The sequence below is a fragment of the Crinia signifera genome, chromosome 5 (assembly GCF_055691185.1).
Source record: "Crinia signifera chromosome 5, ASM5569118v1, whole genome shotgun sequence".
Lineage (NCBI taxonomy): Eukaryota > Metazoa > Chordata > Amphibia > Anura > Myobatrachidae > Crinia > Crinia signifera.
The window spans coordinates 2,974,270-2,991,732 of NC_139221.1; the positions used below are offsets into that span (position 1 = coordinate 2,974,270).

A 17,463-nucleotide genomic window follows, 5' to 3' on the forward strand; every position below is an offset into this window, starting at 1 on the left:
GGTAGGTGAGTAAGAGAGCTGAGATATAGGGAAGTGAGTGAGAAGAGATACAGGTATAGATGGTAGGTGAGTAAGGGAAACATTTATTAAAACTCTCAAATAAATTTTAATCAGAAGGTGAAAATAACGATTAAATTCGCATTGCAATTTTCTTTAAATTCGCATTAATGTGTCATTATTCAGCTAGCAGGACCGTCTCTGCTCCCCCTGCTTTTATCGCCATGTGATGGCCTGTAATCATAGTGCGTATATGCAGCTAATAGAACCTTAGTTCACTTTTACCATATATGTCCCGGTGCCACCACTATGCAGCTTTAGGCATTTGTCTAGGGTGCCGGCCACTGCAGGGCGGAAGTTGGGAGCAGCCCCCCCCCCCCCCCGGAGTGACTCGGTGCGGCTGCTGCTGCATCAACCGCCACCCCCGTGGAGCATCACCCGGCACCATCACACCCCCCAATACCCCATGTAGCGACGCGGCGGCCGCATCAAACCCCCCCTGGTGGAGCGTGTGAGCGCCGGGCTGCCCCCCCCAGGGCGCTCCGTATACCGGCCTTGCCAATATACTATGTCCCTTTCTCCTGTGCCCCGTATTGCTAATATAAAGCAAGCAGGAGCTGGGGCAGCTGATCGGAGGAGAGGGGGCATGTGCTTTCCTATATATTTTTATAAAACCATATAAATAATGAGGCATACATTTGCAGCATCTGAGCTCTGTCTCTCCCATGTCCGCCATCCTTCCACCCCAGTGCTGCTGCTGCTGCTGCTGTGGAAGGGAGCCAGGACCCAGTGGGCTCTTCTGCTGTACATTCCTGTCCCCGGCAGCAGGGAGGGGGAGGAGGAGGAGACGCCTCTGTACTACAGCGCCTGATTGGAGGAGCTTCTGCACGGAGGTAGGCTGCTTTATACAAAGTAGTAATCTGCATGGGGAGTCTTCTAGCTGTCAGTGTAGAGAGGAGGTGAAGGCGCGGACAGAACAGTCTGATCACAAACCTGGTGTTATTATCACTAGGCAGCCTGCCGAATTCATATTACAATTGAAGATTAATAAATATGAGTAGATCTCTTTCCCCTTATAATTATGTGAAATGCGATCTGCTTACTAAGCTAATTGTGATAATTAGGTTTGTGGGGATAAATGCTGAAACTAAAATGATGCAAAAAGGTGCGAAAACACCCCACATCACATTATTTTAGTAAACATATTGTTAATAAATGGGCCCCTAAGAGAGCTGTAATTGAAATGTAAGAAGAGAACAGGAGGGAGGAGGGCCCTGCTCCAAGGAGCTTACAATCTAGAGGGAGGAGGAGACAGACAGGTGCACGAGGTGCGGCAAGAAGTGAGCATGGCAGGGATGGTCAGGACACGAGGCAGCAGGTAAAGAGAATGGACAAAGTAGTCCCCTCCCTCCTCCTATCCTCCCTCCACCTGCACCCCTGCACTGTGGCCCATGCCACAACACACCCTGCTAGGGGGCAGAAGGCATGCAGAGTGAATAGGTAAAGCTCAGGATTGGGGAACCATGGCTCTGGTACCACAGTGTATTTCAGAAAGAGAGTGTCTAAAAAGATAATAGACGATAAATACAGAGTTAGGGTAAGTAGTGTGAGAAGCAGGTGCAATGGTGTCTAACTGGGTGTACACCTGCAATGGTGTCTAACTGGGGTGTACACCTGCAATGGTGTCTAACTGGGGTGTACACCTGCAATGGTGTCTAACTGGGGTGTACACCTGCAATGGTGTCTAACTGGGGTGTACACCTGCAATGGTGTCTAACTGGGGTGTACACCTGCAATGGTGTCTAACTGGGGTGTACACGTGCAATGGTGTCTAACTGGGTGTACACGTGCAATGGTGTCTAACTGGGTGTACACGTGCAATGGTGTCTAACTGGGTGTACACGTGCAATGGTGTCTAACTGGGTGTACACGTGCAATGGTGTCTAACTGGGTGTACACGTGCAATGGTGTCTAACTGGGTGTACACGTGCAATGGTGTCTAACTGGGTGTACACGTGCAATGGTTTCTAACTGGGTGTACACCTGCAATGGTTTCTAACTGGGTGTACACCTGCAATGGTGTCTAACTGGGTGTACACCTGCAATGGTGTCTAACTGGGTGTACACCTGCAATGGTGTCTAACTGGGTGTACACCTGCAATGGTGTCTAACTGGGTGTACACCTGCAATGGTGTCTAACTGGGTGTACACCTGCAATGGTGTCTAACTGAGTGTACACCTGCAATGGTGTCTAAATGGGTGTACATGTGCAATGGTGTCTAACCCAGTACATGTGCAATGGTGTCTAACTGGGTGTACACGTGCAATGGTGTCTAACTGAGTGTACACGTGCAATGGTCTCTAACTGGGTGTACACGAGCAACGGTAGAGAAGGGGGGGTTTGGTGGGGTTCCTGTTGCGCAATGTAGCAGCAGGTGATGGTGAGGGCTCGGAGAAGACACCACACCTCCAATAGAAAACAATTAAAAAAGTAAGGATGCCCTCCACCAAAGAGTAGCGCTAATAAGAAAAGATATAACTCCCCTGTTTATGGGCTTATGTCTAAGTTGACATCTGTTGTAGATCTTGTTGTCGAATATGGAAGACAAAAAACAACAAAGAGCTCCGCCCTCGTGTAATACTGTTATTTTAAAAAACTATACAGGTCAAAAGGTAATCGATATCTTATATATATATATATATTCCCCCTCTCAAAGCACTCACACTATTGCTGACGCTCCAGATGTCCAGATGGTAAGTTCAATGGGGCCCCGTGAATGGTCCCTCTGGTAGCTGTCAGATCGCCCAGATAAGTATAGCTGCTCCTAAAAAAAGTCACGACCAATGCGTTTCAACCTCCAGTGTGAGGTCTTTTTCAAGGTACCAGTGACTTCTATGGACCAGGTTTAAAATAGCCCTCCTAATATCATTCCCGTCACCTGCGGGCTAATTGGCCATCTGTATAGTGAATATGTCTGCCTAATTTCCTCCTCAATTCTTACTAAATATACATCTTCCCGGGTGCGGTGATCAGTGTAGGAACTTCCTGTAGTCCCGATGCCTCCCCCAGATGTGACGCGGCGGGATTGTGACGTGCAGCGCCGGAAGTGTTATTCTCTCTCTGCCTGTGTCTGTGCGTTTCCGGTTATTCCACTCCCACCGCCGGAAGGGTCACGACGGGCTGATAATGTGCTGCTCTGCTATTTCTTCCCCTCCCGGAAGTAATATGGGTTCCATCTAAGTTCCGGTCGGCAGCCATCTTGGTCCACCTTATTCAGTCATATAGTCTCTCCATCTTGCTCCTCTAAATTCTTCTCTTTAGCGCATCTCCGGATCTTTTCCCCATGATTCTGAAAATGAAAATAACTATATGGCAGTACCGGTGGAGGTTCAGCGGATGCAATATATAACATGTGGTTAAAATTTACGTGATATTTAAAAGGCAGAAAAAGTGCAATGTGTCAGTTTGAAAGGGCAGAGAAAGTGCAATGTGCATCATCAGAAAAGGGTAAATCTTATCTTTAGAGAAACCATTTGATTTCGAAATCTTGTATGTTCTTATACCTTTCTGTCGCTTGAACTAGTTTTATGCCCCAAAAGCCCAAAACTTGATGTGTGGAGCACTTATGATGTTTTTTAAAATGGGATGCCAGGGGGTGTGTTTCTATTCCCTTTCTTATATTTCTAAAGTGTTCGGCAATTCTGGTCTTCAGGGGTCTACTGGTTCTTCCGATATACCATCTTTTGCACAAACACTCTACGGCATAGACCACATTGGCAGTATTACAGGTCATAAATTCCGTGATCTTTACTTTCTCTCCATTGATGGATAATTCTTCGGTTTTAGACACTGATGGGTTCGGGGTGTTCCTGCAGTTAATACAAGGTCTATAAAAACCTTTTGATCTATTGTAATTTGTTCTCACTTGGTCTCCCATATGTAGACTTTGAGTCAATACTCTTCACCATCATAGCATCACTCAAGCCTTTTTGTACTGTTTCTTCCTTATAACCACAGGCCAAGAAGGAATCTTTCATGGTTTGAGCTTGTTCATTAAAAACTTTCGGGTCCGAACAATTTCTCCTCAGTCTCTTAAATTGTCCCCCTGGAATACTGGTGAGCCAATTTTTGTGGTGGCAACTATCAGCATATAAATATGTTGAAGAGTCAGTCGGTTTCTGGAAAGTTTTTGTGCATATTTTCCTGTTCTCTATATAGATGGACAGGTCCAGATAATTTATTGTCGTTTTATCGATGACAAAACTCAATTTAATACTCAGGGGGTTGTTGTTAAGATAATTACAAAATTTCTTGAGTGTTTTTAGATCCCCCTTCCAAATAAAATGAGGTCATCGATGTATCGTGACGAGGACACCAGGTTTGCCTTGAATGGATGGTCGGTCCAAACATAATTATTTTCCCTGCTACCCATGAATATATTCGCGTAGCTGGGGGCAAACCTGGTGCCCATAGCCGTGCCCGTTTTTTGTAAGTGAAAATCCCCTTTAAAAATAAAATAATTGTGTTTTAAAATGAATTCAATACCTTGCAGGATAAAATTTTGAAGCTCGGAACTTAAATTCGATTCTATTAAAAAGGATTTTACAGCTTTGATTCCATTTCCATGCTCTATTATTGTATAAAGAGAGCTGACGTCGGCACTCACTAAAATATAGTCCTCCTCCCAATGGATGGTATCTAAAATATTTAAAATATCTCTTGTATCTTTCAAGTGAGATTTGTTTTTAAAAACTAAAGGCTGCAGATAAAAGTCTATCATTTCGGATAGATTAGCAGTGAGGGATCCAATGCCTGAAACGATTGGGCGACCTGGAGGTTTGACTGGGTTCTTATGGACCTTAGGTAGTATGTATATTGCTGGAATTTGCAGATCTTCTACTTTAAGGAATTTTATTTCTCTGGGATTTAAAACATCTGTAAATTAATTTAAAAGCGTGTCTAAATTTGTTTTAAAATTGGTGGTGGGATCTTTTTTAAGTTTTATATAGGTGGATTCCTCTCCCAATTGTTTCAATACCTCTTCTTCATAGGTGATCACATCTAATATCACAACCCCCCCCCCCCCCCTGTCTGCCGGTTTGATAATGATTGTGTAATTTTTCCTCAAACCGTCAAGGGCATTTCTTTCTTTTGATGTGAGGTTGTAATTGATTTTTGTTTTGATTTTCCTTATGTCATCCATTACTTGAACTGCAAAAGTTTCTATAAAATTTCCCTTCAGATGGGCCGGGAAATAAGTTGATTTGGGGCGAAATATGGAAGTGGACCCTTCCTCTACTTCGACTTCCGTCTCTTTTGATAGAAAAAAAATGTATTCACTGTGAGTTTCCTCACGTACTTCTGAATGTCTATATACAGTTCGAATTCGTTAATCTTGTTGGATGGGGCATATTTCATCTCTTGACCTTCCCTTCACTATCCTTTGGGGGGTCTTGATGTATTCCTTCCATGGAATCCTGTCTTTCCTTTTATTTGTTTTTTCAAGTGTATTTCTGTTTTCTCCCAACTCTTGTTCCCCTTTTTGTCGGTTTCTTCATCTCCGGTGGTTGTGAAAACCCTCCTCTCCTAAAAAAGGTCTCCTTGGAGTATTTTCCAGGTTCTGGAATCCCTCAAATCTGTTTGAGGTGTGTACAGGGCCTCTTCCATCTCTGGTCCGCTGGTGTGAAGGACTTCTTCTTCTATCGTGGTTATATCTGTTCTCTCTTGGTCTATAATGTCTATCGTCATCATATCTTCTGTTTCTCCAGTCATTATACTGTCTGTTAGGGTTTCTCCTCCAGACCGGTCCATTTCTCTCATCCTGGCTGTCATCATAAGTTTTTCTGTAATTATACCTGGGTCTGTTTTCTATCTTGGTTGGGTAGGTGTTCGGTCCCTTCGTATAGGCGTTCTTTTCCTCTGTTTTCTGGTAGATACCAGGGTTGTCTGGTCTTTTTCTTTGGGTATTTTGTCTTCATTATCTATTTTTCTTATCCCTCATGAATTTCTCATTTTCTTTTCTTTTATTGTTTGTTCTGCTTTTTTGAGGCAAGTTCCTCTGGTTTCTTCAAATTCCACATATTCCTCCATGTTGTTGAGTGGGGCTATGCGTATTTTATTCGTCTTAATTTTCTTTTCTAGAGCTTTTAATTCTTTCAAACGTTCTTTAATTATCAGACTCATGAGGGAGAAGGAGCCCTCCTCTGTGATGTTCTTCCAATCTGATGGAAAGTTTTCTTTTCAATGATCAAACCTCTTGGTACCATTTTATTGGCCAGGTATTTTTCCAGAGTTGCCACCTCCCACCAGAGACGGCTCTCCTTCGATAGATCTTTTTCCAGGTTTCTCATTATGTTGTCCAGATTGTCATCTATAATATCTAAGTTTTCCTCGACTAAGTCAAATAGTGATTCCAATTTTGATGAACGGTTCTCTCAGAGAAAACATCGTGCCGCAGATGGAATTCCCACCAAAGTGATTTTATTGAACTGTATTGAAGGTGGGGTTCCTGTTGCGCAATTTAGGTCTTGAGGAGACACCACACCTCCAATAGGAAACAATGAAAAAGGTAAGGATGCCCTCCACCAAAGAGTAGCGCTAATAAGAAAAGCTATAACTCCCCTGTTTATGGGCTTATGTCTAAGTTGACATCTGTTGTAGATCTTGTTGTCGAATATGGAAGACAAAAAAAACAACAAAGAGCTCCGCCCCCGTGTAATACTGTTATTTTAACTATACAGGTCAGAAGGTAATCGATATCTTATATATGATGGGTAATATGACCATTTGATTCGTTTCTTTCAAGTCAAAAGAGAGTGAGTAATTTGAAAAGGGGAATCCCCGATCCTATCTAAATATCCATACTGAATAAGAGGGTCGATCCATACAGAAAGTATGCACAAAAACTTTCCAGAAACCGACTGACTCTTCAGCATATATATTTGCTGATAGTTGCCACCACAAAAATTGGCTCACCAGTATTCCAGGGGGACAATTTAAGAGTCTGAGGAGAAATTGTTCGGACCCGAAAGTTTTTAATGAACAAGCCCTAACCATGAAAGATTCCTTCTTGGCCTGTGGTTATAAGGAAGAAACAGTACAAAAAGGCTTGAGTGATGCTATGACGGTGGAGAGAATTGACCTACTCCAGCCGAAACCCAGACCAGAAGAAGACAATATGGACTTCCAATGGGCCTTCATTACGAAGTATGGTACTTGTGTACTTTCACGGCTCCCACGATGTGCATCGTACAGGGAAAAAATCGCATCGCATGGAAATAGAAACACACCCCCTGGCATCCCATTTTAAAAACATCATAAGTGCTCCACACATCAAGTTTTGGGCTTTTGGGGCATAAAACTAGTTCAAGCGACAGAAAGGGATAAGAACATACAAAAACGGCTGGCAAAAAAAAGAAATGGAACTGATCTTTAAGCTGAACACACTAGAACCAAAAGGATTGAATCAAGATTTCGAAATCAAATGGTTTCTCTAAAGATAAGATTTACCCTTCTCTGATGATGCACAACTGACACATTGCACTTTTTCTGCCTTTTAAATATCACGTAAATTTTAACCACATGTTATATATTGCATCCGCTGAACCTCCACCGGTACTGCCATTTAGTTATTTTCATTTTCGAAATCATGGGGAAAAGATCCGGAGATGCGCTAAAGAGAAGAATTTAGAGGAGCAAGATGGAGAGACTGTATGACTGAATAAGGTGGACCAAGATGGCTGCCGACCGGAACTTAGATGGAACCCACATTACTTCTGGGAGGGGAAGAAATAGCAGAGCAGCACATTATCAGCCCGTCGTGACCCTTCCGGCGGTGGGAGTGGAATTACCGGAAACGCACAGACACAGGCAGAGAGAGAATAACACTTCCGGCGCTGCACGTCACAATCCCGCCGCGTCACATCCGGGGGAGGCAACGGGACTACAGGAAGTTCCTACACGGATCCCTGCACCTGGGAACATGTATATTTAGTAAGAATTGAGGAGGAAATTAGGCGGACATATTCACTATACAGATGGCCAATTAGCCCGCAGGTGACGGGAATGATGTTAGGAGGGCTATTTAAACCTGGTCCATAGAAGTCACTGGTACCTTGAAAAAGACCTCACACTGGAGGTTGAAACGCATTGGTAGTGACTTTGTTAGGACCAGCTATACTTATCTGGGCGATCTGACAGCTACCAGAGGGACCATTCACGGGGCCCCATTGAACTTACCATCTGGACCTCTGGAGCGTCAGCTAGCTCATGTATTTAGGCTTACAATTATATAAATAAAGGATCAATTACATTTTCATTTTGGCGGAGTCCTGGCTTCATTTTCCAGAGCAAGACCATTTGATTCGCTTCTTTCAAGTCAAAAGAGAGTGAGTAACCTGAAAGGGGGAATCCCCGATCCTATCTAATATCCATACAGAATAAGAGGTCGTTTGATCTTACTGTGATATGCTTCAATCATTTCTCAATAGTGTGAGTGCTTTGAGAGGGGGAACCCCCCGATCATATTACCCATCATATATAAGATATCGATTACCTTCTGACCTTTATAGTTAAAATAACAGTATTACACGAGGGCGGAGCTCTTTGATGTTTTTTGTCTTCCATATTCGACAATGAGGTCTACAACAGATGTCAACTTAGACATAAGCCCATAAACAGGGGAGTTATAGCTTTTCTTATTAGCGCTACTCTTTGGTGGAGGGCATCCTTACCCTTTTACACGTGCAATGGTGTCTAACTGGGTGTACACGTGCAATGGTGTCTAACTGAGGGTACACGTGCAATGGTGTCTAACAGAGTGTATACGTGCAATGGTGTCTAACAGGGTGTACACGTGCAATGGTGTCTAACAGGGTGTACATGTGCAATGGTGTCTACATGGGTGTACATGTGCAATGGTGTCTACCTGGGTGTACATGTGCAATGGTGTCTAACTGTATATATTGTTGTTGGTGTACTAATATGTTGGTGTATATATTGGGGGTAGGGGGATATATTGGGGTGTAATACGGTATATTGGGGGTAGGGTATATATTGAGGTAGAGTAGTGTATATTGGGGGTAGGGGTATATATTGGGGGTAGGGGTATATATTGGGGGTAGGGGTATATATTGGGGTTTAGCAGTGCATATTGGGGGTAGGGCTATATATTGGGGGGAGCAGTGCATATTGGGGGGTAGGGGTATATATTGGGGTAGAGCAGTGCATATTGGGGGTAGGGGTATATATTGGGGTAGAGCAGTGCATATTGGGGGTAGGGGTATATACTGGGCAATAGTACTGTATATTGTGGGTAGGGGTATATATTGGGGTAGAGAAGTGTATATTAGGGGTAGGGTTAAATAATGAGGTAGAGAAGTGTATATTGGGGGTAGGGGTATATATTGGGGTGTAGTACTGTATATTGGGGGTAGGGGTATATATTGGGGGGAGCAGTGCATATTGGGGGTAGGGGTATATATTGGGGGGAGCAGTGCATATTGGGGGTAGGGTATATATTGGGGGGAGCAGTGCATTTTGGGGGTAGGGGTATATATTGGGGTTTAGCAGTGCATATTGGGGTAGGGGTATATATTGGGGTGTAGTGTATATTGGGGGTGGGGGTATATATTGGGGTGGAGCAGTGTATATTGGGGGTAGGGTTATATATTGGGGTGTAGTACTGTATATTGGGGGTAGGGTATATATTGGGGTGGAGCAGTGTATATTGGGGGTAGGGGTATATATTGGGGCGGAGTAGTGTATATTGGGGGTAGGGGTATATAATGGGGTGGAGCAGTGTATATTGGGGGTAGGGGTATATTTTGGGGTGTAGTACTGTATATTGGGGGTAGGGGTATATATTGCGGTGGAGTAGTGTATATTGGGGGTAGGGGTATATATTGGGGTGGAGCAGTGTATATTGGGGGTAGGGGTATATATTGGGGTGGAGCAGTGTATATTGGGGGTAGGGGTATATATTGGGGTGAAGTAGTATATATTGGGGGTAGGGGTATATATTGGGGTGGAGCAGTGTATATTGGGGTGGAGTAGTATATATTGGGGGTAGGGTATATATTGGGGTGGAGTAGTGTATATTGGGGGGAGGGTTATGTATTGGGGTGTAGTACTGTATATTGGGGGTAGGGGTATATAATGGGGGGAGCAGTGCATATTGGGGTAGGGGTATATATTGGGGTGAAGTAGTGTATATTGGGGGTAGGGGTATATATTGGGGTGGAGCAGTGTATATTGGGGTAGGGGTATATATTGGGGGTAGGGGTATATATTGGGGTGTAGTGTATATATTGGTGTATAGTACTGTAATTTGGGGGTAGGGGTATATATTGGGGGGAACAGTGCATATTGGGGGTAGGGGTATATTTTGGGGTGTAGTACTGTATATTGGGGGTAGGGGTATATATTGGGGTGGAGTAGTGTATATTGGGGGTAGGGGTATATATTGGGGTGGAGCAGTGTATATTGGGGTAGGGGTATATATTGGGGTGGAGCAGTGTATATTGGGGGTAGGGGTATATATTGGGCAATATTACTGTATATTGGGGGTAGGGGTATATATTGGGGTGTAGTACTGTATATTGGGGGTAGGGGTATATATTGGAGTGAACTACTGTATATTGGGGTAGGGGTATATAATGGGGGTAGGGGTATATAATGGGGTGGAGTAGTGTATATTGGGGTAGGGGTATATATTGGGGGGAGCAGTGCAAATTGGGGGTAGGGGTATATATTGGGGGGAGCAGTGCATATTGGGGTAGGGGTATATATTGGGGTGAAGCAGTGTATATTGGGGGTAGGGTAAATATTGGGGGAGCAGTGCATATTGGGGGTAGGGGTATATATTGGGGTGTAGTACTGTATATTGGGGGTAGGGGTATATATAGGGGTGGAGTAGTATATATTGGGGGTAGGGTATATATTGGGGTGTAGTACTGTATATTGGGGGTAGGGGTATATATTGGGGTGGAGCAGTGTATATTGGGGTAGGGGTATATATTGGGGTGTAGTACTGTATATTGGGGTAGGGGTATATATTGGGGTTTAGCAGTGTATATTGGGGGTAGGGGTATATATTGGGGTGGAGTAGTGTATATTGGGGGTAGGGGTATATATTGGGGTTTAGCAGTGCATATTGGGGGTAGGGGTATATATTGGGGGGAGCAGTGTATATTGGGGTAGGGGTATATATTGGGGGGAGCAGTGTATATTGGGGTAGGGGTATATATTGGGGTGGAGCAGTAGGGGTATATATTGGGGGGAGCAGTGCATATTGTGGGTAGGGGTGTATATTGGGGGTAGGGGTATATATTGGGGGTAGGGGTATATATTGGGTGTAGTGCATATTGGGGGTAGGGGTATATATTGGGGTGTAGTACTGTATATTGGGGGTAGGGGTATATATTGGGTGGAGTAGTGCATATTGGGGGTAGGGGTATATATTGGGGTGTAGTACTGTATATTGGGTGTAGGGGTATATATTGGGGGTAGGGGTATATATTGGGGTGGAGTAGTGTATATTGGGGGTAGGGGTATATATTGGGGTTTAGCCGTGCATATTGGGGGGGTAGGGGTATATATTGGGGTGGAGTAGTGTATATTGGGGGTAGGGGTATATATTGGGGGTAGGGGTATATATTGGGGTGGAGTAGTGTATATTGGGGGTAGGGGTATATATTGGGGTTAGGGGTATATATTGGGCAATAGTACTGTATATTGGGGTAGGGGTATATATTGGGGGAGCAGTGTACATTGTATATTGGGGGTAGGGGTATATATTGGGAGGAGCAGTGCATATTGGGGGTAGGGGTATATATTGGGGGGAGCAGTGCATATTGGGGGTAGGGGTATATAATGGGGGGAGCAGTGCATATTGGGGGTAGGGTTATATATTGGGGTGGAGCAGTGCATATTGGGGGTAGGGGTATATATTGGGGTGGAGAAGTGCATATTGGGGGTAGGGGTATATATTGGGGGAGCAGTGTACATTGTACATTGGGGGTAGGGGTATATATTGGGGTGGAGTAGTGTACATTGGGGTAGGGGTATATATTGGGGTGTAGTACTGTATATTGGGGGTAGGGGTATATATTGGGGGCAGCAGTGTGCATTGGGGGTAGGGGTATATATTGGGGTAGAGCAGTGTATGTTCGAGTAGGGGTATATATTGTGGTAGAGCAGCGTATATTGGGGGAAGGGGTATATATTGGGGTGTAGTACTGTATATTGGGGGGGAGGGGTATATATTGGGGTAGAGCAGCGTATATTGGGGAAGGGGTATATATTGGGGTGTAGTACTGTATATTGGGGGGGAGGGGTATATATTGGCGGAGCAGTGTACATTGGGGGGAGGGGTATATTTTGGGGTGTAGTACTGTATATTGGGGGAGGGGTATATATTGGGGGAGCAGTGTACATTGGGGGTATTGGTATATATTGGGGTGTAGTACTGTATATTGAGGGGAGGGGTATATATCGGGGGAGCAGTGTACATTGGGGGTAGGGGTATATATTGGGGTGAAGCAGTGTATATTGGGGGTAGGGGTATATATTAGGGTGGAGCAGTTTATATTGGGGGTAGGGGTATATATTGGGGGCAGCAGTGTACATTGGGGGGTAGGGTATATATTGGGGTATGTTAGTATATATTGGGGGAAGGGGTATATATTGGCATAGAGGTTTATAATGGGGGTAGTGTATATTGGGGTAGAGCAGTGTATGTTCGGGTAGGGGTATATATTGGGGTGGAGTAGTGTATATTGGGGGTAGGGGTATATATTGGTGTATAGTACTGTATATTGGGGGTAGGGGTATATATTGGGGGCAGCAGTGTACATTGGGGGTAGGGGTATATATTGGTGTATAGTACTGTATATTGGGGGCAGCAGTGTACATTGGGGGTAGGGTATATATTGGGGTAGAGCAGTGTATGTTCGGGTAGAAATATATATTTGGGGTATGTTACTATATATTGGGGGAAGAGGTATTTATTGGCGTAGAGGTTCATAATGGGGGTAGTGTATATTGGGGTAGAGAAGTGTATATTAGGGGTAGGGTTACGTAATGGGATAGAGCAGTGTAAATTGGGGGTAGGGGTATATAGTGGGGGTTATATATTGTGGGATAGGGTTATTAGGGTATATATAGGGGCAGGGGTATTAGGTAGGGTGACCAACTCATCCCTTTAATCCGGGACACATATTAATTTCACAGGTTCTGTGGCAGTTTAAAACCAGGTTAAATGGAGTCTTGAGGTGTGGCAGTTTAAAACCAGGTGAAAGCCAGCCACAGAACCTGTGTAATTAATATGTGTCCCGGATTAAAGGGATGAGTTGGTCACCCTAGTATCAGGGTTCGCAAATACTCGCTATAGCGAGTATTTTACCCACTTTTGGGCACCAGGGACTCATTTTTTATGAATGGCTGGGTCCCCAGAGACTCGCTCCACCCATTTCGGCGTGCACGCCGTGTTAATATGTGTGATAAGGGGGCGGAGGGATCTGTTTCCCCCTCAGTTGTGATGCGACCGTGGAGAAGACACAGCGTGACGGCCGCTTCACACATCTGTTGGGCGCGAAAATTAAAGGGTCCCTGTCACCGCAGAGTCATAGGCAGCAGTGCACGGAAGCCGCGTAAGCTGGCTCCTGCACTGCACTCAACAACAGACAGCTGGAGCCAACACCAGAAGCAGCTGCTCAGCAGGGGAACAGAGCTGCGGCTGGTGGGAGGACGGAGCATGAGGAACTGAAACCAGCATTGGGGTCTAGAACCAGGGAGGTGTGACAGTGAGGACGGAGCAGACCCGGGCAGGAAGTAGAGGTAAGAGGGGTGCGTGGTCCATTTAGCAGGCTGCTTGGCTGTGCCATGTAAGGGGATTTATTGCTAGCAGGACTCGGGCTGCAGACTTCCCTCCTCCTCTCCTACCTCGCGGTGCTGCTCTCTTGTGTGTCACTGTCACCTCCTCCAGGCTCTGAGTGCTGGCTGTTATTGGCCCACTTGTCCCCTCCTCCCCTCACTGCATGCCTGCAGAGAGGCTGCAGCTCACCAATTAACTCTTAAGAGGCAGAGCTGCCTGTAGGAGAGGAGCCTATAGACTCTGCTGGGATTTCACTTACCCTATCCCTCCTGTTCCTGCTGCCATTACTTTTAATTTTGTTCTAGAAACAATGGACAGGGGCAGAATCCTGATTGGTGCAGCACAGGTGTCCCTATTCGGACATTATGCCTTTTTCTAGTTTATGTGTATCTTGCTTTATGTGAGTGGGCAAATTGCCAATTGATACCCCCCCCCCCCCCAACCCACAATAGCCACAGTTTTGGGGTGCCAAATCTGTTTGCTTACCAAAAAGAAAAATAGGCTCAGGCTATGGCTCATGGTATATGCCATATGGAGGAGAGGAGGAGGCTTCTGTATGTGCCATGCTGGGGAAGGGGAGAGGAGGCTTTATTCTGTTGGGACCCAGAAAATGTGAAGTAGGACCCCGATTTTTGTAAGTGAGGGGTCCCAGGGACCCATAATTTTGGGGGGTTTTCGCGATCACTGTAGTATTAGGGTATATATTGGGGTAGGGGTGTATAGTGGGGGTTATACAGTGTATTGTGGGGTAGGGTTATTAGGGTATAGGAGGTAGGGGTACCATATATATTGGAGTAGAGCAGTGCATATTGGAGGGTATGAGTATTAGGGTATATACTAGGTAGTAGGGGTACATAGTGGGGGGAGGGGTGTATAGAGTAGGGGTATATATTGGGGTAGAATAGTGTATATTGGAGGGTAGGGGTATATACTAGGTAGTAGGGGTATATAGTGGGGGGAGGGGTGTATAGAGTAGTAGTATATATTGGGGTAGAATAGTGTATATTGGAGGGTAGGGGTATAAATAAATAAATACACTAGGTAGTAGGGATATAGAGTATAGTATAGAGTAGGGGTATATATTGGGGCAGAGCAGTGTATATTGGAGGGTAGGGGTATATACTAGGTAGTAGGGGTTATATATTGGGAGGAGGGGTGTATAGAGTAGGGGTATATATTGGGGTAGAGCAGTGTATATTGGAGGGTAGGGGTATATACTAGGTAGTAGGGGTTATATATTGGGGGGGGGATACATATGGGGGACACACTGATACTGGGGCTCATTACCTCTCTATAGATAGGCCTTTCGGACACTTCCCAGAATCCCAGCCTGCTTTGTGGGGACTGAGAGGGGGTCTGGTCATGTGGTCTCTCCATGGGCTGGTCATGTGACCGTCTGCCCAGCTGATCACATGATGATTGCTGCTGTCTGTCCCTGCAGTGACCGAGCCGGCGGCCGCTGCCCGCGGATGTGAGGTGAGATACCGGTGCCCGGTCCCCTCCTCCCCCTCCTACGTCCCCGCCCGCCCGCAATCATCCCCCGCCCGCAATCATCCCGCACCGGCTCCACGTTACCCAGGAGATACGGGACGCTGAGGGTGCAGCACCGGCAGCGGCCACCGGGGGGCGACCGCAGCTCCCTCCCTGCACAGGATCATAGTGTCTCTGTATACCGGTATATACTGGACCCCCCCCCCCCCCCCATATACCATGCTGCCCGCTGTATGTATATACCATGCTGCCCCTATACACCGCCCCCCGCTGTATGTATATACCATGCTGCCCCTATACACCCCCCGCCGTATGTATATACCATGCTGCCCCTATACACCGCCCCCCGCTGTATGTATATACCATGCTGCCCCTATACACCGCCCCCCCCCCGCTGTATGTATATACCATGCTGCCCCTATACACCCCCCGCCGTATGTATATACCATGCTGCCCCCCGCTGTATGTATATACCATGCTGCCCCTATACACCGCCCCCCGCTGTATGTATATACCATGCTGCCCCTATACACCGCCCCCGCTGTATGTATATATCATGCTGCCCCTATACACCGCACCCCGCTGTATGTATATACCATGCTGCCCCTATACACCGCCCCCCGCTGTATGTATATACCATGCTTCCCCTATACACCCCCCGCTGTATGTATATACCATGCTGCCCCTATATACCGACCCCGCTGTATGTATATACCATGCTGTCCCTATACACCGCCCCCGCTGTATGTATATACCATGCTGCCCCTATACACCGCCCCCGCTGTATGTATATACCATGCTGCCCCTATACACCGCACACCGCTGTATGTATATACCATGCTGTCCCTATACACCGCCCCCGCTGTATGTATATACCATGCTGCCCCTATACACCGCCCCCCGCTGTATGTATATACCATGCTGCCCCTATACACCGCACCCCGCTGTATGTATATACCATGCTGCCCCTATACACCCCCCGCCGTATGTATATACCATGCTGCCCCCCCCCCCCGCTGTATGTATATACCATGCTGCCCCTATACACCGCCCCCCGCTGTATGTATATACCATGCTGCCCCTATACACCGCCCCCCGCTGTATGTATATACCATGCTGCCCCTATACACCGCCCCCCGCTGTATGTATATACCATGCTGCCCCTATACACCGCCCCCCGCTGTATGTATATACCATGCTGCCCCTATACACCGCCCCCGCTGTATGTTTATACCATGCTGCCCCTATACACCGCCCCCCCTGCTGTATGTATATACCATGCTGCCCCTATACACCGTCCCCCGCTGTATGTATATACCATGCTGCCCCTATACACCGCACCCCGCTGTATGTATATACCATGCTGCCCCTATACACCACCCCCCACTGTATGTATATACCATGCTGCCCCTATACACTGCACCCCGCTGTATGTATATACCATGCTGACCCTATACACCGCCCCCCCTGCTGTATGTATATACCATGCTGACCCTATACACCGCCCCCCCTGCTGTATGTATATACCATGCTGCCCCTATACACCGTCCCCCCGCTGTATGTATATACCATGCTGCCCCTATACACCGCCCCCCGCTGTATGTATATACCATGCTGCCCCTATACACCGCCCCCCGCTGTATGTATATACCATGCTGCCCCTATACACCGCCCCCCGCTGTATGTATATACCATGCTGCTCCTATACACCGCCTCCCGCTGTATGTATATGCCATGCTGCCCCTATACACCGCCCCCCCTGCTGTATGTATATACCATGCTGCCCCTATACACCGCCCCCCCACTGTATGTATATACCATGCTGCCCCTATACACCGCCCCCCCGCTGTATGTATATACCATGCTGCCCCTATACACCGCCCCCCCCGCTGTATGTATATACCATGCTGCCCCTATACACCGCCCCCGCTGTATGTATATACCATGCTGCCCCTATACACCGCACACCGCTGTATGTATATACCATGCTGTCCCTATACACCGCCCCCGCTGTATGTATATACCATGCTGCCCCTATACACCGCCCCCCGCTGTATGTATATACCATGCTGCCCCTATACACCGCACCCCGCTGTATGTA

At 46.4% G+C, this 17,463-nt stretch overlaps 1 protein-coding gene across 4 annotated transcripts in view; it reads left to right on the forward strand.

Moving 5' to 3' along the window:
• Window positions 1–17,463, forward strand: part of SLC4A2 (solute carrier family 4 member 2) — a 255,691-nt gene that overhangs the window by 18,561 nt on the left and 219,667 nt on the right. Inside the window, exon 1 of one of the 4 annotated variants that reach the window (XM_083186514.1) lies at window positions 7,655–8,385. The exons of 2 other annotated variants lie outside the window; for them this stretch is intronic. The gene's annotated coding sequence lies outside the window, so the exon portion shown is untranslated. Of the gene's footprint in view, window positions 1–7,654; window positions 8,386–15,243; window positions 15,348–17,463 lie in introns of those variants that run through there. One more of the 4 variants, XM_083186513.1, reaches the window with a different exon arrangement.